Source organism: Somniosus microcephalus, chromosome 9, assembly GCF_052327205.1.
Source record: "Somniosus microcephalus isolate GS21.2 chromosome 9, FLI_Smic_1.0, whole genome shotgun sequence".
Lineage (NCBI taxonomy): Eukaryota > Metazoa > Chordata > Chondrichthyes > Squaliformes > Somniosidae > Somniosus > Somniosus microcephalus.
Genome location: NC_140995.1, coordinates 74838519 through 74860381, shown reverse-complemented (window position 1 = coordinate 74860381; position 21863 = coordinate 74838519).

Here is a 21863-nt window from a genome sequence, read left to right as displayed (position 1 = left end):
GTCCATGCATCAAACGCTAACTTATTCATCAAACACCAGTTTAATAACTAGGCCGTTTGTCCCCCAACGCATCTTTCCACTGCCCTTCTCTACCGTTACCAGTTTTTACTGTTTTTCTCATCTCGTCTCGTCTGTTGTGGCCCCGTGTGTCCTGTGCGTCTTCGAATTCGGGTCTCGTTCTCCTCCCGCGTTCGGCCTCGGTGTAGCAATGGGCATCCTTGGTGTCGAGCGGCGCGGGGAGGGAGAAGAGGGCCCGCCACGAGGCATGAAGCGAGAGCGAGAGGCAGGAGCCCGAGCAAGGGGCAAGCGGCAAGAGCTAAGAGATAAGAGACCGATCACTACCGATGGGCCTACAATTATACCCGGTTCTTCACCCCTTATCTGCGCGCTAAATCAGGTCAGTTCTTTGTCTAACTTTAGGCGGACTCGTTTAAAATGATTACAGCCATTTACTTTAACGGCTTCTGGGGTGGTTGTCTCCTGGTATAATGGCTTTGATATCCTGGATGTTTGTCATTTATGAAACTTAATCGGGTTTCCTGGCTTGGCAGCTACCTGTGAGCTGTTACCGATTATTTATGCGAAGAGTTGATGGCTTTCAGATTAGAGCCATCCTGGCTTGATCTGTTCCAAGTTGAAGAATGTATATTCTGTGTTTACCTAGCTGTCTGGCTCTACAAAGTCTTTCACAGATTCATGCATGTTAGGTTTCGTTTCAGTGCCTGCCTTTTTGCAGGGCCTTGCTTTTAAAATCCTGTCGGTTTTGGTCACGAGGTTGCAGAAGCCATTTTGGGTACCCTTTTTAATAACTTGTCCATACAGGGTCCCTTTATCCATAACTTTTGGGGAATGTGGGAATTTTGAGAGTTAAGATGTGGTCAACAGAGTTTTGGATAAGCTCAAGTTCATGGAGGCTGGCGGATGGGAGGCCGACCAGGAGAGCATTGGAATAGTCTAGGCTAGAAATGACAAAATGGATGAGGGATTTGGCAACTGATGGGCTGAGGCAGTGGTTGTGGGGGGGCAGGGGTAAGTCAGAATTCAGAGTTGGTTTGCTGTGATCAGTGGGTGTGAGTGTGGCTTTGAGAATTGTAGTGAGGGAAACTGCGCAGTGCCCGACAAGTTGCAGGGCATTCTGCACCTGTACAAGAATAAAAAGTAGAATCAGAGCCTCTATGTAAAGATTAATCTGTTACAGATTTAAATACCACAAGAGTGTCAGCACATGCCAAGTAGTTATTAAAAATTCCAATTTTAGAGAATGTCAGCAAACATCAATAATTACAAATGTGGCTGGTCTCCTGGCATTTAAATGCACTTTATCAAAACTTCAGGTCCTGTGATATTGGCTGCAAGAAGCAGAATCTTTATGTTGCCAGTGCTGATCGACCAAAATCCAACAAAATTCTATTCTCTTTCCCAGCTTTTAATTTATTCTACTTTTTGTGAGGAGCTGTGTACAGGATTTAAAGCTTCACTCCCTAGTTGCCCTGAGCATCAACTCTCCTGCACTGATATTACTACTAACGTTTCAGAACATTGTAATGCGTGTGTGGGTGAAAATTTTAACTGTACCCCCCTCATTCGAAGTTCAGCAAAAGATCATGGTTAACATGTGAAATTTTTGTATCGTGTTTACTTGAATTGTACTCCCAGCAATACAATTATAGCTCTGTCCTCCCAAGCTTGGGTTGTCTGGAGAGAGCATTTTGAGTTTTTTTAACACGAGGGTTGTCACTAGTGGCAGTTGAGGGGATGGATTAAGAGTCACCATACATGCCAACCGAGAAAACTAGCAAAAGCTGACACAACAGTTTCAGAAACGTAGACAGCGCAAAGATTATTATTATATTAATTTCTTTACCCAGCGAATGATTAGAATGTGGAACTTGCTACCACTACAAGGCGGCACACCAAAGGCAATTAGAGAGGACAATAAATACTGGCCTTGTCAGCGACGCATACATCCCATGAATAAATTTTTAAAAACACATGGAGTAGTTGAGGCGAAAAGCATAGCTGCCTTTAAGGGGAAGCTAGATAAGCACATGAGGGAGAAAGAAATAGAAGGTTATGCAGATAGGGTTAGATGAAGAGGGGTGAGAGGAGGCTTTTGTGGAGCATAAACACTGGCACAGACCAGGTGGACCAAATGGTCTGTTTCTGTGCTGTAATTTCCATGTAACAGTTTGGCCTGAATTTTAATACTTTGGTGGTTTGGCAGCGGGGTGACTCAGAAGCAGTCGGGAAACCCAGGAGAAAGCCTCCCATTAGCTGGCAGGTTTCATAAGGCCTGCAAAACCCGACCAGCCACCGTTAACTTTAAAATGGTGGTTAAATCTGAGGCATTCCAACCTCATTATAATATTTAAATAGGGGACCCACCTTCTGGGAGTGGGTTGGCTGCCTGCCTCCCGTCCCGCCTCCATTAAAACTGGAAGTGGGCGGGTTGGAGGCGGGTTCTGGTCAGGATTCAGATTTTTAACACTTTAACTTCCCACCCGACCCAATCACTCAATTTTTTGGGTTAAAATGTAATAAAGACAGGTGATGTTACCAAGGTGGAAGTGGGAAGTCTTTGTGCTGGAGACGATATGGAGTTGGAGGAAATTGCAGCTCATCCAAGATTGGATATCGGACAAGTAGGCTGACAACACAGAGGCAGTGGAGGGTCGAGAGAGGTGGTGGAAAGGTAGAGCTGAGTGTTGTCGGCATAAGAAGGAAAGACTTATATATTTATATAGCACCTTTCATGACTTCAGGATGTTCCAAAGTGCTTCACAGCCAATTAAGCACTTTTGAAGTGTAGTCACTGCTGTAATGTAGGAAATGTGGCAGCATACATGTGGAACCTGACACCATTCTTTGGATGATGCTGCCAAGGGACAGCATGTAGATGAGCAATAGGAGGGGGACAACGATAGATCTTTAAGAGACTCCAGAGGTAGTGGTGAGGGGGAGCCCTTGCTGGAGATGTCTTGGCTATGACTGGATTAGTAAGAGAGGAGAGGCTTTGGAGAATGATGGTGTGGTCGACTGTGTCAAAGGCTGCAGAATTATTGAGAAGGACGAGGAGGGATAATGTGCCTTGGTCACGGTCACAGAAGAAGTTGGTTGTATCTTTTATTCGAGCCGTTTCAATTTTGTAGCAAGAGTGGAAACTTGATTGGAGAGCTTCAAACATAGCATTGCGGAAAAGAGGGGCACAGGATTTGGGAGCTGACAACACGTTCGGGGACCTTGGAGAGGAAAGGGAGGTTGTAGATGGGGCTTTGGTTTGCAAGGACAGAGGGGTCGAAGGTGAGTGTTTTAAGGAGACGTGTGGTGACAGAGGTTTTGAAAGGCACAGGTACAGTACCTGAGTGGAGGAAACTACTTACAACATCAGCTTGCATGGGGGTCAGGAAGTGAAGTTGGGTGGTCAGCAGTTTAGTGGGAATTGGTCGAGAGAGCAAGATGTGGGTCTCCAGTCAGCACAGGGATTCTAAAAACTGCAGAAATGTCATATTGATTCTGCTGATTGCTCGGAGAGCTGGATGGGAAATAGCAGGCCGGTTGTGTGTGATTTTCTGTCCACTTAAAGTAATGGCTGGAAAATCAGGCACTGTGGTCCCTGTGGGCCAATTCATGGCACGAGCATACACAAAAACAGAATCAGCCTGTCATGTAATATTCCCAATAAGCTGCGCAGCCACATGGCCATGCACCGCTCTGAACCTCCCGCGCAGCCAGCTCACCAACTTTTCAATGGGAAAAACCCTGCTTGCACGGTATTTTGAATGGACCGCGCAGCCCCTTAAAGGGGCCGTGCACACAAAAAATAAATAAAGGGAACATTGCTGGCATGTTTTGATGTTTTTTTGTATTTCGAGCGATTCACATTACAGTATAATATCTTGCCAAATATAGAATATACCTTTATTCATATAGTGATAACTTTATGCGGCCCACTCGCAGCCTGGAGTCTCACTGAATGGGAACATGGGTCATACAAAGAGCTATAGCCTAATAGATTCTGTGACCACTGATCTCACTTAGCAAGGCTCCACGCTTGGAGCACAGCTTTGAAAAATTACCCTGCTATCTTCTTGGAATAAATTAACTGCCGCTGGAAAAATGTTATATATTTGATTTTTGCAGTCGAATTGCTGCTGCGGGTCTTCCACCATTTCACTCTCTTCTAGTTAGAATATGGCTGTGAGACGTGTTAAGCTCTGCTGATGAATATATTCACATGACATGAGGTTTTTGCCCCATTACTTTTGAAGATTGGTTAAGGGAAAAATCCTATAAACGTCACAGGCACATTTCTGCATGTTGACAGCTTCCCAGTGTTAAAAAAATAACCCTTCTGACATCCAGTTATGAGGGTTTTATGAGTCACGGTTAGAGGAATGTGCCAGTGGTGCTCTATGCAGCAAACTAATCTGCAGGATCACACCACTGTCGCTGGAGTGCTTGAGTGAGGAAAACAACAGAGCAATAAAGACAGCAGAAAATAATGAATGGCAGCTGTCTCTCATTCTGCCAGAACATTTCACACCTAATCTGAGTCGTCTTTTGTCTCCACTAGTCCTATCACCATCTCGTCTCGTTTTGAATACCTCTTAATGTCTCTTCACTTCTTTTGTTCTCTCGCAGCCCTACCTTTCGATCTATTTCATTTCCTTTCCAGTTTTGAAAAAGGGTTAGACCCGAAACGTCGACTCTAATTTCTCTCCACGGATGTTGCCTGGCCTGCTGAGATTTTCCAGCATTTTCTGTTGTTATTTCGGAAAATAATGAATGTCTGAAAAAGTAATGTTTATTTTTGAATAACATTCAGGAATGAAATACAAGTGACCATTAACAGTGAAATACAATGTACGGCATTCCTTTTTTAATTGTGATGTAAGCCTGGACTCAATTGGGAACACTTGCCTCTGAGTCAGAAGGCATTGTCCTGGCCAATAGTTATCCCTCAACTAACGTCACTAAAATCAGATTAGTTGGTCATTTATCTCATTGCTGCTTATGGGATCTTGCTGTGGGCAACTTGGCTGCCCCATTTCCCTACGTTACAACAGTGACTACAATTCTACAGTACTTCATAAGCTGCAAAGCCTGAGGTCGTGAATGGTGCTATATAAATGCAGGTTCTTTCTCTTGAAATAACTGGTGAATCCACACACAGCTGATAAAAACAAAACCATCTTTTCAAAGATACAGGGAGTGAAATTGATCTTGGGCGGCAGCACAAAACAGGCAATAGCAAATTGAAAGCCAATTTTACATCTCACTTAATTTTCTTTTCCATTGACATGCAAGTCCAATTTTACCCCCTCTGTCTTTAAGGGGGCGATTTTCCCGTTGGAGGTGGGATGGGAGCGGGTTTCGGTTTGGGTGGGTTCCGAACAAGCCTCCACTGTCAAGTGGGAAAAAGTTGGGATTTTCCCCGACTTGCCCAATTAATCCTGGGCGTGTGGGTTCCCCTGGGTCAATTACTCTTTTTGGACTGAAACGCGCCTCTGCTGACGCCACTTATGCAGCTTCATTTAAGGGCTGCTTGCTCCCTTGGCTCATTTCACTGCTGTTTTTTGGCTGCTGAACACTTCACTGAGAAGAGATGGCCAACTCGAGAGCCAAGGCCTCCCCGAGGTTCTCCGATGAGTCTCTGAGTATTCTGGTCGAGGGGGTGAGAGCTAGCAAGGAGGTGCTCTTCCCCTCACCAAGGCTGTCTGGGTGCAGCTGGCACGGGATGTAACCTCCAGATGAGTGTGCAGCAGAACATGGCTGCAGTGCCGCAAAAGGTTCAATGCCCTTGTAAGATCAGCCAAAGTGAGTATACCATCAGCTTGACCCTCATTCTGCTCCCCTTCTCCTCTCATCACCAGCACTCTGCATTGTCAACCTCCTCCTACACATCCCACTTTAACCTTACAACCCTTGCACCCTTAACCATCCCTCTCACTCTATGAACACAATTACTTCACTATTTGACTATGCTGTCCTCACACTACCTATCAATGTTATGCAATGAAAATGACTAACAACACACAGGGAGGGCCATTGGAAATGGAACCTCGCTCCATCTTTGTCTCCTTCTAAGCATCTATGCTCTGGACTCTCTACACTCACTCCATCATTCTCACTCAAACTCCACTTGTCTCCCTCATTGCAGAAAAAGAGAGCCCACAATAGAATGGAAAGGGCGAAGACTGGTGGAGGGCCACCTTCCCTCGCCCATTTGACCAATGCTGAAGAGGTGGCGCTGAGGTGGAGGTGGAAGTGGGGGACGGACAGACGGGTGCAGCAGAGCAAGCTGGTGACAGAATAGTTTTGCATCTCTCTCTTTTACATTGCAGGAGTCACCAAAATGGCTGGTAATGTACATTTATAGAATGGCAATTGATCATCTGCGCTATTGCATGTGCAGGCCACACTACCGTAACATCTCTAACGCATTATTTTACTCCCCCACAGGACCATCGACAGCCCCCCTCCCCACTGTCCAGGATGAAGAGCCTGAGCCGGAAGGCTCCTCAGAGGAACCTGCAACTTCTGAAGGCGCAGCGTCAGCAGATGTAAGCGCACCCAGCACCAGCACATATACGCACACCTCGGTGGGACCTTCGGGACATAGAGTAGTGTTGTCACCTGGTGCATCACAGCTCACAAGTGAGCATCAGCAGGTGGTGGAGGCAGGGACAGCAGTGGAGAGTCCTCATCGGAGGTCGCAGGACTCTCCTAGCTCTGCTCAGCTGCATGTGAACCCTGTGCCTCAAGGTCCATCCAGAAGGAGAGCAGTGCTGGAACTCCAGGAACAGGTGCAGGAGTCTCTGGTAGGTTTTGTCTCCAGGGTCACTGCATCTGTGGAGAGGATGGAGGAGTCCAGCTTGAATATGAGCAGAGCCTTTGTGGAGTCATTGGCGCCAGAGCGCATCTCCTCGGAAAGGTTGGCTACCTCGGTGGAAGCGATGTCCAGCTCTGTGGTATCCATGGCTGCCTCTCTGCAGACGATGGCCAGGGTCATGGAGGAGATAAGTCACCAGAGTGTTGAAAATATGGTCAATGTTCAGAATAGACCGACATCTCTGAAGGAGCGATGGCCAGCTATTGATCAGAGAGACCAGAGCTTTATGGAAGTCCTCAGCAGTAGGACTGCCAGTGCAGACACGGGTCCTCATGGCCTCCCTGATGTGCAGCAAGGTGTTGCCAAGCCATTTGCTAGCGCTGAGGTGGGGTTGACCCATGAGAGGGATGTTGGTGGCAGAGAACAAGGAAGTGGGGACTCCTCTCCAAGTGCTCACACTTCCATGCCATTGCGTTGCCCTCGGTCAGAGCCCCACCAGAGTCCACGCCCAACTGAGATGGGCATCTCAGCCCCTGCACAGCTGCAGGAGGAGTAGACTTTTGTCGAGCCCTCACAGGTTCACAACCCCAGAGGACACCCGCCAAAGTTGTCGAGACAGGAGCAGCATGAAAGTGAGCAAGGGGCCTCCACTTTTGTTGAAGCCACAGGGGAAGCACCACGTAGGAGCACGCGTAAGAGGAAGATAAAGCACAATTACTCACACGGGCAGTCACTTGGGTGTTTTTTTGTGTTAAATAATGAAATGCCATCCCTTTGTGAACGTATTAAACTCTGGTGATGGCAAACTGTTGACATTATGGCCTCTGTGATTTCGGTTTTGGAAGTTCCACATTGCGGCCTCAGCGAGACTTGCTTAGTCAGGTTGGTGGTCAGAGTAAGAGGAAGCCAGAGAGCCATGTCCATTGTGTATCTTGTGCTAAGAAGGAGCCAAGCACATGTGCTAGAATGGGCAGCCTAAGCAAATCTGGCCAAGATGAGTGCATCCCTTGCATTCCAGCAGGAATGTGCTTGCGTGCTGCTGCTGCTGGTTGATGCGCCTCCGCTCGGTTCTCCTCCTCCTCCTCCTCTTCATCTGAGAAGGCTATGTACTGAGCCACTTGCTCCTGTAGGGGGTGGCATGTGCCCAGTCGGCTCTGCCCCTGAATGTCCTTGAGCGGATCAAATCGCTCCCACACCCCTGGGTTCTAGACACCGGACTTAGGTACAGGCGGCGACTGGTTTGGTGCAAGAAAACTGTATTTTTATTAAAGGCACAATAAAATCACAACACTGAAAATTACTAGAATAATTACAGGCATATAAAAGTACACTTATTTGGGAATGGGGAACACACAGCACATCGAGGGAACAAACGCATTAAAAATCCCCCTACCCTTGTCCCACCCCCAATACCTAACTAGATTGACCTAAGAGGGGCCAGGGATTTATGCTCACCAATGGGGTTCCTTTTGATGGTTTGAAACCTGCCGATTAAGCCGGTTGCGATTTTGGGGTTCGCCCTTTGTGTGCTTTGGGGCCTGCCATTGTCACGTGGTCCCAGGGCGCAGCGGTGGAGTCGTCTGAGTAAGGCACCCTCTTTTCCTCCGTGAGAGATAGGGAGTAAAGTCTTTGTTGGGTACTTTACCTTGCAGAATGGTTGTTCCTCTGGTGGTGGTCTGGTCATTGAAGGTTTTGTTGCGGTTGGGGTTCGGTTGGCGGTCTATGGTGTTGGCTTGAGTTTGTTACCGCGGTGCTCGTGGTTGTCAGCTGCTCCTTCTATCCATGCTTCGAATACCAGCTTATACCTGGACCGGGGTGTGTGCCCACTTGTCCCCAACACTTCTCTACACTGCCCTTCTCTGCTTATCGGACTTGCCGTTTGTCTTGTCTCGCCTGCCCGCTTGCTGCCCCGTGTGTCCTGGATGTTTTTAGTCGGGTTCCGTTCTCCCATCTTTTGGCCCCCGGTGTTATAATGGGCATGCCCAGTGTCGAGCAGAGTGGGAGGAGAAGAGAGGAAGCGTGCGCTTGGCTACCGGTGGGCCTACACTTATACTACTTTGGAGGTTCCTTATCTGCGCGCCAAATCAGGGTTAGTTCTTTGTTTAAATTTGGCGGGCTCGTTAAAGTGATTATAGTCATTCACTTTAACTGTTTTTGGGGCGGTTGTCTCCTTGTTTCAAAGGCTTCAAAATCCTGGCTGTTTGTTATTTATGATTTTTAATCGGCGTTCTCCTGTCTTGGTGGCTACTTCGAACTGTAGCTGATTATGTATGCAAAAAGTTAATGGCCTCAAGATTACATCTATCCTGAGTTGAAGGATGCATATTCTGTGTTTATCTAGTGTCTGGCTTTTAGAAATAACATAGCCCTTCACACAGATCCATGCATGTTAGGTTTCGTTTCAAGATTTGAATGGGCCTGCCTTTGCAGGGCCTTGCTTTTTAAAATCCTGCAGGTTTCTGTCACGAGGTTCAGAAGCCATTTTTTCTTTTGGGTGCCCTTTTTAATAACTTGTCCATACAGGGTCCCTTTATCCATAACTTTTGGGGAATGTGGGAATTTTGAGAACCCGACACTCCCCCCTGTTGACACTAAACTTGCTTTAAGTATCATCCTTTCAAGGTGAGCAAAATTCCCGACCCTCCATAGTCAATCTTCCCCTGTAATTACTTACCCATGATCCCATGACACATGCATTTCCCATTCTTTACAATGTAGCGTACATAAGCATACATAGGCAGAATACAGTTGTTTACACACATCCACGCATGGAGGGGTCTAACACACCTACACCACTCGGTACATACACATCTTTATTAAAAATAACAAATTGAAAGTTTTTATTAAAAATAACAAAAAGAACACAAAAAAACAATCTTTATTCAGAAATACAGCTGAAATTCAAACAGGTGTATCTCCCTCCACCTTACCGTTTTGGGTACTGTTGGGGGAGATGACTTATCAGGGGAAGGCACCAGCAGCCAGGTTCAGGGCACCATGACTGGCTCTGCTGCACAGAAGGGCGGGAAAAAGAGGGATAGGGCTATAGTGATAGGGGATTCAATTGTAAGGGGGATAGATAGGAGTTTCTGTGGCCGAGACCGAGACTCCAAGATGGTATGTTGCCTCCCTGGTGCAAGGGTCAAGGATGTCTCGGAGCGGGTGCAGAGCATTCTGAAGGGGGAGGGGGATCAGCCAGTTGTCGTGGTACATGTAGGTACCAACGATGTAGGTAAAAAGAGGGAGGAGGTCCTACAAGCTGAATTTAGGGAGTTAGGAGCTAAATTGAAAAGTAGGACCTCAAAGGTAGTAATCTCTGGATTGCTACCAGTGCCATGAGCTAATAAGTTTAGAGAGAGTAAGATAGATAAGCTAAATACGTGGCTTGAGCAGTGGTGCAAGGGAGAGGGATTTAAATTCTTGAGGCATTGGAACCAGTTCTTGGGGAGGAGTGACCTGTACCAAGGGGACGGTCTACACCTGAACTGTGAGGGAGCCGATGTCCTCGGGGTAATATTTTCTAGGGCGGTTCGGGAGGATTTAAACTAATTTGGCAGGGGGATGGGAACCTAGGTAGTGGAAAAGAGGGAAGTCATATGAAGTCAGAAATAGATGGTAGAAAGGTGAGAAGCAATAAGCAAAGGAGAGAAACACAAAGGGCCAAACTAATTCATAATGAGAGTGTGAAAAAAGCAAGCCTGAAGGCTTTGTATCTTAATGCTAGAAGCATTAGGAACAAGGTGGATGAATTCGTTGTGGAAATAGAGGTAAACAAGTATGATTTGATTGGGATTACAGAAACGTGGCTGCAGGGTGGGCAAGGCTGGGAACTTAACATCCAGGGATATACAATATTTAGGAAGGATCGGCAAAAAGGTAGGGGAGGTGGGGTAGCATTGCTGGTAAAGGAGGGGATTAATGCAATGGAAAGGAAGGATATTAACTCGGATGAAACGGAATCTGTATGGGTAGAAATGAGAAATAGCAAGGGGAGGAAAACGTTAGTGGGTGTGATATATAGGCCTCCAAATAGTAATATGGAGGTGAGGGAAGGCATAAAAAGGGAAATTAGAGAAGCGTGCGATAAGAGCACAGCTGTCATCATGGGTGACTTTAATTTACATATTGATTGGACTACCCAAATTAGTAAACATTCTGAGGAGGAGGAATTCCTGGAATGTTTTCGGGACGGTTATCTGGACCAATATGTCGAGGAGCCGACTCGAGATCAGGCCATTTTAGACTGGGTATTGTGCAATGAGAAGGGACTTATCAGCAATCTTCTTGTACGAGGCCCCTTGGGTCAGAGCGATCATAATATGATTGAGCTCTCAGTCGAGATGGAGAGTGAGGAAATTGAATCAGAGACTAAGGTCCAGAACTTAAATAAAGGGAATTACGAGGGTATGAGACGGGAATTGGGTAAGATTGATTGGGTGGTGTTTCTGGGGGGGTTGACAGTGGATAGACAATGGCAAGCATTCAAAGATAGAATGGAAGAATTCCAGAACATGTTTATACCGGTTTGGCATAAAAATAAACCTAAAAAGGTGACTCAACCGTGGATAACGAGGGAAATTAGGGACAGCATAAAATCAAAAAAAAGGGCATATCAACTGGCAAAAAAAAGCACCAGACCGGAAGATTGGGGGCAGTACAGGATACAGCAAAAGAGGACAAAGGGATTAATCAGGAAGGGGAAAATAGAATACGAAAGTAAACTTGCAGCAAACATAAAGACAGACTGCAAAAGCTTTTATCGGTATATCAGGAGGAAAAGACTGGTAAAATCCCAAGTCGGTCCCTTGCAGTCCGATTCGGGAGAATATATAATGGAGAATAAGGAAATGGCAGACCAATTAAACTCATACTTTGGTTCTGTATTCACAAAGGAGGACACAAATAACCTCCCAGGAATATCGGCAAACATAGGGACTAATGAGAGGGAGGAGCTGACAGAAATTAGTATCTCTAGGGATATGGTGTTGGGTAAGTTGAGGGGACTGAAGGCCGACAAATCCCCGGGGCCTGATAAACTACATCCTAGGGTACTTAAGGAGGTGGCCCTGGAGATAGCAGATGCTCTAAGGATCATCTTCCGGAACTCCATTGACTCGGGAACAGTACCCGTGGATTGGAGGGTAGCTAATGTTACCCCAATATTTAAAAAGGGGGGTAGAGAGAAAGCAGGGAATTATAGACCAGTAAGCCTTACATCGGTTGTGGGCAAAATGCTAGAGTCCATTATTAAGGATAAAATAGCGGAGCACTTGACAAATGGGGAAAGGATCGGACAGAGTCAACATGGATTTACAAAGGGTAAATCGTGTTTGACTAATCTGTTGGAATTTTTTGAGGAAGTAACTGGTAAAATAGATGGGGGAGAGCCAGTGGATGTGGTGTACCTTGACTTCCAGAAAGCCTTCGATAAGGTTCCACACAAAAGATTATCATGCAAAATTAAGGCTCATGGAATTGGGGGCAAAGTATTAACGTGGATAGAGAACTGTCTGGCGGATAGAAAACAGAGAGTTGGAATAAACGGCTCGTTTTCGGAGTGGCAGGCAGTGACCAGCGGGGTGCCGCAAGGATCTGTCCTGGGACCCCAGCTGTTCACAATATATATAAATGATCTGGATCAGGGAATTGGATGCAATATTTCCAAATTCGCTGACGACACTAAACTAGGAGGAGGGGTGGGCTCTGATGAGGATGTCAGGAGGCTACAGTGCGATTTGGACAGGTTGGGGGAATGGGCGGATACGTGGCAGATGCACTATAATGTGGATAAATGCGAGGTTATCCACTTTGGGGGTAAAAACAGGAGGGTAGATTATTATCTAAATGGCAATAGATTGGGAGATGGGGAAGTGCAGAGGGACCTGGGTGTTCTTGTGCACCAGTCACTGAAGGAGAGCATGCAGGTGCAACAGGCGATTAAGAAGGCAAATGGTATGTTGGCCTTCATATCAAGGGGGTTCGAGTATAGGAATAGGGATACCTTACTACAGCTGTACAAGGTGCTGGTGAGACCGCATCTGGAGTATTGTGTACAGTTTTGGTCGCCCCATCTGCGGAAGGATGTTCTTGCCATGGAAAGAGTGCAACGGCGATTCACCAGGCTGATACCTGGAATGGCGAGAATGACCTACGAAGAGAGATTAAATAGTTTGGGCTTGTACTCACTGGAGTTTAGAAGATTGAGAGGGGATCTCATCGAAACATATAAAATTATGGCAGGCCTGGACAGGCTGAATTCAGAGAGAATGTTTCCAATGGCCGGGGAGCACAGAACCAGGGGCCACAGTCTAAAAATAGCGGGCAAATCATTTAAAACAGAGATGAGGAAGAATTTCTTCACTCAAAGAGTGGTGAGCCTGTGGAATTCCCTGCCACAGAGGGCTGTGAAGGCTAATTCAATAAATATTTTCAAGAGAGAATTGGATATATTTCTGAAGGCTAAGGGGATTAAGGGTTACGGAGAAAAGGCGGGGACGGGGTACTGAACTGGTAAGATCAGCTATGATCTCAGACGAAGATCAGCCATGATCTCATTGAATGGCGGAGCAGGCTCGAAGGGCCGAATGGCCTACTCCTGTTCCTATCTCTATGTTTCTATGTTAACATAATGTTCCTTCCAGGTCCTTTGGTTTCGGAATTCTAGTATTTGGCCTTTTCCCTTGCACTGAGTGCACACTAGGTGCAATACTATTCCCAGCTGGCAAACCACAAGGATGTGGGAAGCCAGTCTAATCCATGAAGGGACCTCTATATTTTCAAAAATGTCCCACCAGGGTGGAACTACAATATCCAATATCTTGGCCCCTATCTCTACTGTTTTCTGCTCCAGAGTGTAGAAATGTTTCTGTGAGACTATTACTGCTTTGAGTATATTGGTAAGATGTTCTGGGAGAGGGGGGATGTCACAGCCAAAATGTGCTACATACTTTTGCATGTTGGTGAAATCCTCTTTTACAGTGAGGTGCACAGTGGAAGGTTCAGGAATGGGAACAATTCTTTCCTGGGCCACTTGAACTTCTGCCTCGGGTTTAAAGCAGAAACTGCTGTCAATTACCGGACACCAGCTATGCTGTCCATGCTGGTAGTGGGATGCTCCTGTGGTAACACAATATGTCCCACCTCCTATATATGCTTCCTGTGGGGGAACATGGTCTTGTGCCATTACTTCCATGGTACAGTTTATAGGTTTTGCGCCAGCAGCTTTAAACCCGCACTGTGGTTTTGAATAGGCGTTCAAGTGCTGGGGACACAGTATTAGGTGTGCTTCCCGGCTCCGGCACCCCGAGAGGTCAGTACCTGTCATAGCGTGCTCCCACTTTATGACATAAGGTGGGACCGTTGTGAAACGGATGTGTGCACCCCCTTGAATGACTCCAATGTTCTCTACCCTGTATACCGGCATGGGTCGGGCTGTCCCACCCATGACCGGCATCCTTACTACTATAACCATGATAGTATGATTTGAACATCCACAATCTACTGGGACAGGGTAGGCCTCAGAAGCTAGCCGGAGTTGACACGGGCTTAATGCATTCTCAAACAGGTGGAGGGCTGCAAGGTGTTTGTTGCTGATCCAGGAGGGGACTAAACCCTGTTTTAAATCCTTCAGATTACTGCGGCCCTCGCCCAGCAACCATGCCCCGTACAGCACGCACACCTCTTTCTGTGCAGCCTGATCTGAAGCATTTCTGTCCTCTCTTATAAGGGCATTTACGGTTTTGGCGTGTCTTTCCAGCTCAGCTATTATCTCCTTTAAATGGACCATCATGGCCTGGTCCTCGTGTAACTCTGAGCCTACAACCTTGTTTTCATCCAACAAGATTTTCCTCAATTGTGTTTTTAAACCGTTTATCTGTATCTGCAATTCTATGTCATCCAGGCTGTTTATGGCAGAGGATCCTGTGTTAAACGCTGTGAAAACATCATTCCAGGCTCCCCTTCTTTGTCTCCCCGCATTACCAAAATACTCAGTGTGTGTAGTGTACAGTTCTTTCTTGTCTACATTGGCAAAATCGAACTCGTAGAATTTCCTGAACATTTCTTTTAACAGGGCCTGGTATAGCTGTTCTATCTCTTTGGGGCAACACTCAGGTAAGCGCACCTCGGTAAGGTTCAGGATCACGGAAGCTACCGCGTAATGTACCCCCTGGTATAGCACCTTTTCCGTCGGCCCTAGTACCAGCCCATTCCCTGGTCCGTTGGTGGTGGCAGGGCACCCATCTCTGTGTGTCCTTGCTGTCTGAGTCGTGGGCAGGGGATTTCGGGCGCGTGCCACTAGTTCAGTGGCTTTAACTGGGGCTGGGTAGCATGGGACTATGCAAGTGTGTAGGTGGGAATCCCATTCCACCCCCTGCCCCTTATCCTGCCATGATGCGGAGAAGATGATAGATATGCCCGTGGGACAGGCCCTTTGTGACCCCCACATGCAGGCATAAATTCCTTGTTCGGACTCCCACCACTTATCCCAGCACACCCTCGTCCCCCCTCGGGTCCCTGTGACCGTCCGGTGGGTGTCATTCCCCAGTCATACCCAGTCAGCTGTACGGTCCCCCATGTCCTTGCTCAGCTTTCTGAGCCACCACCACCTTCCCAGGGGAATCTATCCTCTGCAAGTCAGGCACACGCGTTTCCCCTCAGTGACCTTGACCCGTGAGGCCACAACCTGTACGCTGGGGCGGGGAGGGAGACCTCCCCGTAGGTGAACCCGGTCTGGCTGAAGTACCGGGTGGAGTTGGATCCCAGCCACCCTGGCCATCTTCCCTCATGGGAATAGATGGCGGGCTCCTCCGCGCCTTGTTCGCTGCTCCCAGCAGTCACAAGTAGTGCTCTCTCTCCTGAGCATCCATAGATGTGGGAGTCCTCCACGTCACCTCGCTTTCCAATGCTCATTCCTATCAGGGCGTGTAGGAGTACGTCCCCCTTCATCTCGAAATCCCCGCTGCAAAGAGATACAAGAACATATAGCCAGATCCCGAGGAGATTCTCTGGCTTGGGTGAAGCATAGTCGCGTCTTGCGACCTCGACTCAATACAAACATTCTTAACACTACTACTACTATTTAAACTACCAATTACCTTGTTTAAACTTAAACTAAACACCCAAATTTAACAATCACTAAAATTACATTACAGAAACTATGTACATCCACCGCCCGTCTGCAGGCGGTCAGCCTAATCCCTGTTCGGGCTGCGGCACACCACTCCCTTCGATGTGGCCACACTGTCCTGTACTTTCGGTCCCTCACAGCCTGTGGCTGCTGGCTGGGAACCTCTGCCCTCAGATTGATCCCTGACTCAAGAGGCTGCCCTTTTAAACTGGGGAGCCAGTGACCACGGTTTCTGTGGCCGTGGCGTTCGTGGGGATCTTCCAGGGACTTTGGCTGGTGGGGTTTTTCTGGCTGGTGGGCCTTTAACGCGAGCCACTGCCCCCTCCTGTGTGGCCTTTGAATTACCACTACCGCTAGCTGGAGATCTTCATCCTCAGGCTTTACCTCTCCTGAACCTGGGCTAGGGGCTGGTAGCTCTTCGCAGCCTGGTGCTGCAGGCTGAGGGTCCTCACCCTCAGGTCCCACCTCCTCTAAACCTGGGTCAGGGGCGGGGTCTTCGCCCTCTGGTCCCACCTCCTCTAAACCTGGGTCAGGGGCGGGGTCTTCGCCCTCATTCCCACCTCATCCGAATCCCAGAAGAGTGGGGGAGTGTCCCAATCGGTGGGCGGGATGGCCCCTCCCCTTAAACAAGCCACTGCGCCTGTCTGTGCAGTCTGTGAACTTACCACTACCGCTGCAGGCTGAGGGTTTCTATCCTCAGACCTTGCCCCAACTGGCTGTTCTCTTTTCTCGGGCTTAAACAATTTGCATTGATTAATATGGAACCATTTGGTGCGCCAAGGCATCTTAATGGCGTATACCATGGGGCTTGCCTTGTCTACAATGCTGGAGGGCCCCATGTATAATGGATCCTCACCATGACCTGATCCCCTATTTCCCACTCGTGGTGTTTTCGGGGTTCTAACAGCAATCGGTTACTCCGATGCTGCTTTCCCATGTTCCCAGCCGCCTCCCCGTGGACCTGTTTAAGGTGCTCGAAGAGGTTCCTGGCGAACCTGTCCCAGTTTACCTCCCTGAGCTGACCTTCTGTGAGCACCGGGGCTAGTACATGGGTGGGGGTCCGCATAACTCTGCCAGTCATCAGCTCGTGCGGGGAGTACACCGTGCTTTTTGACTGGCTGGCTCGGATCCCCATCAGGACCAACGGTAGGCCCGCTGCCCATTTTCTAGGCGAGTCCACCGTCTCTTTCCTCAACCTTTCTTTCAAGGTCCTGTTCATCCTCTCCACAATCTCTGAGGACTGTGGGTTGTGTGCAACGTGCCACTTCCCCTCGATGCCGAGCAGCATAAGGGTATTCTGCATTACCTGCCCGGTAAAGTGACTCCCTTGGTTGGACTCCACATGCTGTGGTAGCCCCCATCGCAAGAACACCTCCCAGACCAGGATCCTGGCTGTACCCAGAGCTGTGGCTGTTCTGCAGAGGAAGGCCTCTACCCATTTCGTGAACACATCTACCAAGACTAGGCAGTACTTATAGCCGCCCTGGGCGGTGGGCAGGGGCCCGATGTAGTTGACCTGTATCGACTGCCATGGTCCCTCTACCCTCCTGATGTGTCCCATAGGCACCTTCCTTTTGTGGGGGTCAGGGTTGTTAGCAGCACACACCAGACAGCCGGTGCAGGACTCGCGGACATCTTCCCACTGCCAGGTGGTCTTCGGCCCGGGATGCCCCGCTCCTGGACCCTCATGGGCCAGTTGAAGGAATTCCCTCCGGTGCTGCTGTGGTGACACCCATTGTTCTTCCCTAAACAGCATGCCTTCCTTCACAGAGAGGGCTGCTGTGCCGTAAGGGCCCTCTTCCTTTTTCCCCTCAGTCACTGCACTGAGGACTGCCTTGAGGACGGGGTCTTGGGCTTGGACCGTCTTTACATCTTGGACTAAAGCTACCCCTGCACTTCCTTGTGTCCCATCCGTACCCCTGACTGCTGCTATGGGTCTGGACCCATATGGGTCCCAGAAAGTGCCTGTGCAGGTACCCTCCTTAGCTAGCATGTCAACCTGCTGGTTACGCTGACTACGGGGTTCTGTGGAGGAATGGGCTTTCACCTTATGGATGAAAACCTCCCCTTCCTCCCCCACTGCTGCTAAGATTTTCTCCAGCAGGGATTTTACTGTGAGGGGTCTCCCGTCAGCAGAGGTGTATCCGTGGCGGGACCACATGGCCAGGTACTCCAAACACGAATTGCATGTGAACATGCTGTCCGAGCAAATCGTGTACGGGGTGGGGAAGATTTCAGGGTGTGTAACAACGTACACTACCGCGGACAGTTCAGCCTGCTGCGCGCTCATGGTGCTGGGGAGCTTAATTGCCAGGGCAATGTTTGCCGTTGGGTCATAAACTGCACACCCTGTGAGTTGCTCACCAGCAGATACTGTGCTGGAGCCGTCCACATAGATCTCGCGGCCTGTGGGGTGTATCCCGGCCTGTAAACCTATGTCCATTTCCCACACCCCTTCTATGGAACACCGATGGGCTGTTCCAGGATATATCAAGTTGGCTGCGAGCTTTGGCTTGCAGAGCCCTTTTACTTTTAGGTCTATCTGTGAGAGGAGCAGGGTCCAGCGAGCAATACGGGCACTGCTCACCATCCCATCCTTGATCCTCCCATCCAGGAGCATCTGGGTGGGTGTGTAATAGGTGAGGAGGGTGATGGGAGAGGTGCCTGTGAAGATCAGTGATCTTTTCAACCCAATGTATGGCCAAGAGGTGCCTCTCACAATTGGAGTAGCTCTTCTCCACATCCGTGAGTATCCTGGAGGAGTAAACCATCGGCCTCAGCCTGCCATGCCGCTCTTGGAGCAGCACAGCACTCAGGCTGTCCCCGCTGGCTGCTGCCTCCAGGAAGAACTCTTTTCCCCCATCTATGGCCCCTAGAGTTGATGCAGTCTGCAGGTCTTTCTTGAGCTTGACAAATGCTGCCTGGTAACCCTCATCCCAAGCCCACTCCACTCCCTTGTGTAGGAGTGGGAGCAGAGGGGCTGCTGTGGCTGCATAGTCCTCAATAAAGCCTCTGCAGTACCCGGTTAGCCCTAGAAACGACCTCACACCCGTGACTGTGTTGGGGACTGGTAACTCCTGTACTGCTTCCCTCCTAGCCTTATCTATGGCCCTTTCCCCAGCGTGTACAGTCAGGCCCAGGAATTTCACCTCCTGCTGGCCGATCTGCGCTTTCTTCAGGTTTACTTTAAAACCCTCCTGCCTGAGCAACTCCAGCAGTTCGGCCAGTAGTGGGCCATGCTCCTCTCTTGAATCAGTGAATAGGAGCAGGTCATCCACGTATTGTACCAACTGCCTGGGCTGGCCGAATTCCTTTAAACTGTTTGCCATGCGCTGATGGAAAATGCTGGGGCTGTTGTGGAAGCCCTGAGGCAAACAGTTCCAGGTGTACTGTTGCCCTTTAAAAGTAAAGGCAAACTTGTACTGATCCTCCCTCCTTAAAGGGATGGACCAAAACCCGTTGGAAATATCCAGCACCGTGAAAGTGGTCGCAGATGCTGGGATACTTCCTATCAGGTCGGCAACTGCTGCTACCATGGGTGCACAGGCTGGGATGTTACTGTTGAGCACCCGATAGTCCACCATGGCCCTCCAGGAGTTGACCGGCTTTCTAACCAGCCACAGTGGAGAGTTTACGTGGGTGGCTATTGGTCTCAGGACCCCCTGATATACTAAGGAGGACATGGCTGCTTCCATATCTGGCTCCGCATCCCTGGGGAAGTTGTACTGTTTTTGTGGTTGGGCCATGGGGTCTCCGTCTATGCTGACCTCAAACCCATTGACCCTCCCGCAGTCATGTTTGTGTGTGGCAAATGTGGCTAGGTGGGCTTGCACAAATGCCTGGAACTCCTTTGAATTGTTACTAACCATGAACTCGAGGTTATAACCCTCTTTAGGCTTCATGGTGCACAGGGTCCCCTTCCCTTCTTTCCCTGGGATGACTACTACTCCGCCTTCCTTTCCTGTACTTGCCCCCCATAGGCAATGGTTTCTCAAATCCAAAAGGATCCCGTGGCCTACAATAATGTTGGCTCCCAGGATCCCTTTTCCACTCTCCTGTTCCCACTTCATTAGGATACAGGTCCACTTAAAGCGGAGCGCACCTAAACGAATAGAGAGCAGGATGGAAAATGAGTCAGCCTGTTCTCTGCCTGTGTGTAGTGGTTTCGCAAAATTCCCCTATTTTTCCCTGAAGATTGAAAAGATTGGTCCACATAGTGGACGAAGATTTGGGTGATGTGACTTGTCTACAATGTTTTGAAATGTGCCTAGAACTGCAAAAGACTGTTCTGAGATGGAAAGAACGTGGACAACACGGGAGTCAAGGAATTTTGTGGAAAATATTCACACACCTTGAGATAGTACATCTTAATAAAGTTGTTCCCTGGAGTTTGGGAAATCACAAAAGGTTTTAAAATGGCAGAGAAAGCATGGCAAAAGGAGAAAGAAGCAGCTCAAGTTGTCTATGTGAAAAAAAATGGGAGGATGCAGTGGTGTGAGTCAGACATGCCAATCAAAGGGAGATTCCCTTCAGAAGCACTTGAAGTTGTTTATTTACTTAAGAGATTAGCCCACTTGAGAAAACCGCAGGACAGTCGATTTGAAACTGCTTCTGTTTACATAGCCATTCAAAGCATTCACAGTCAATGAGACATTGAAACCATGGAACCGGATCTTGAATGGGAACCGTTTAAGCATTGAATGTGTTTAAATCACCCATCATTCTGGACAATAGGGCTGTTGCATTCTCTTTTGTTTCAGCCCAGGTAAACTCCAGATGTGGGCGGGAACATTTTGGTCCCACAGTGCAGACACACTAACCCAGTCCAGCCACTTTGAGTTAGCCAATCACAGCTTTTCTCTTGTGAATTGGAACTTTTTGCGCGTGAATTTTCCAGACAGGCAAACAGCAGAGTGGGGGGGGGGCCTCACCAGGTATATATGATAGCTCCTGAGAAGCTATTGCTCTCTCTTTACTTCCTGGGACCACAGGTGAGCCTCTCTCTCTCTCTCTCTCTCACTTCGCTGGACCACATGTGAGCAGAGTTTCTGACTCCTCAGCAAAGCAACCTAGTAAGGAGTTGGGGGATGGTAATTAAGGGGATATTGCTAAGATTGTTTAATCAACATTGTAGTCACTTACCCCTCATTTTTACCATTTGCATTCCCCCATTTAAGCAATTTTACTGTAATTACTGTGTTCGTGTGGTATAGTTTGATATTTCATTATAGTTTCTTGTAGTTAATAAAACTTGATCTTTCTCTCATCCAAACCACATGTCCATTTTAATATCATTACTTATAAGTCCTGCAGTCAGAACTGGAAGGTGGGGTAGCGATTCGAAACCGCTGTTTTAAAATTGGTTTATTTGGAATTGGTCAGAGTGCAGGCAAAGCCCGCAGACCAGGTGAATTTCCTTAAACCAGTTAAAAGAAGTCCCCCTTACAAAATGGCGACTGTGGCAGGACTGCAGGCCATTTTTGATTTGATGAGTGGTTTGGATCTGGAGAAAGTACCAGCTCTTGTTTCTCTCGTTTTCAGTATATGGGTAGCCCTGCTAATTTTAGCAGCAGTGTGTAGGCTGACCTATCGGGGTATAGGTGGCTGGTCTAGGAAGGGTGAGATGAGGGAGCAGGAGGAGTTTAAAGAGGCCAAGAATCAAGAGTCCCAGTTTGAGAAATGCCAGCCATTTATAGGGCGCCTGGTGCAGGAAGTCACTGAGACCAGGGAAAGTGAGATGAGACTGCGGGAAGAGAATGCCCGCCTCATCTCAGAAGTAAAAGAGCAGGAGGAAAGGTTTAGGGAAGTAAAGGCAGCTTATAAGCTGGCCTGTGCCCAAAGGGTTAGTGAAGCAGATCATGGCACCTGTAGGACAGAGATAGAAAGCCTTAACGTGGCTTTAAA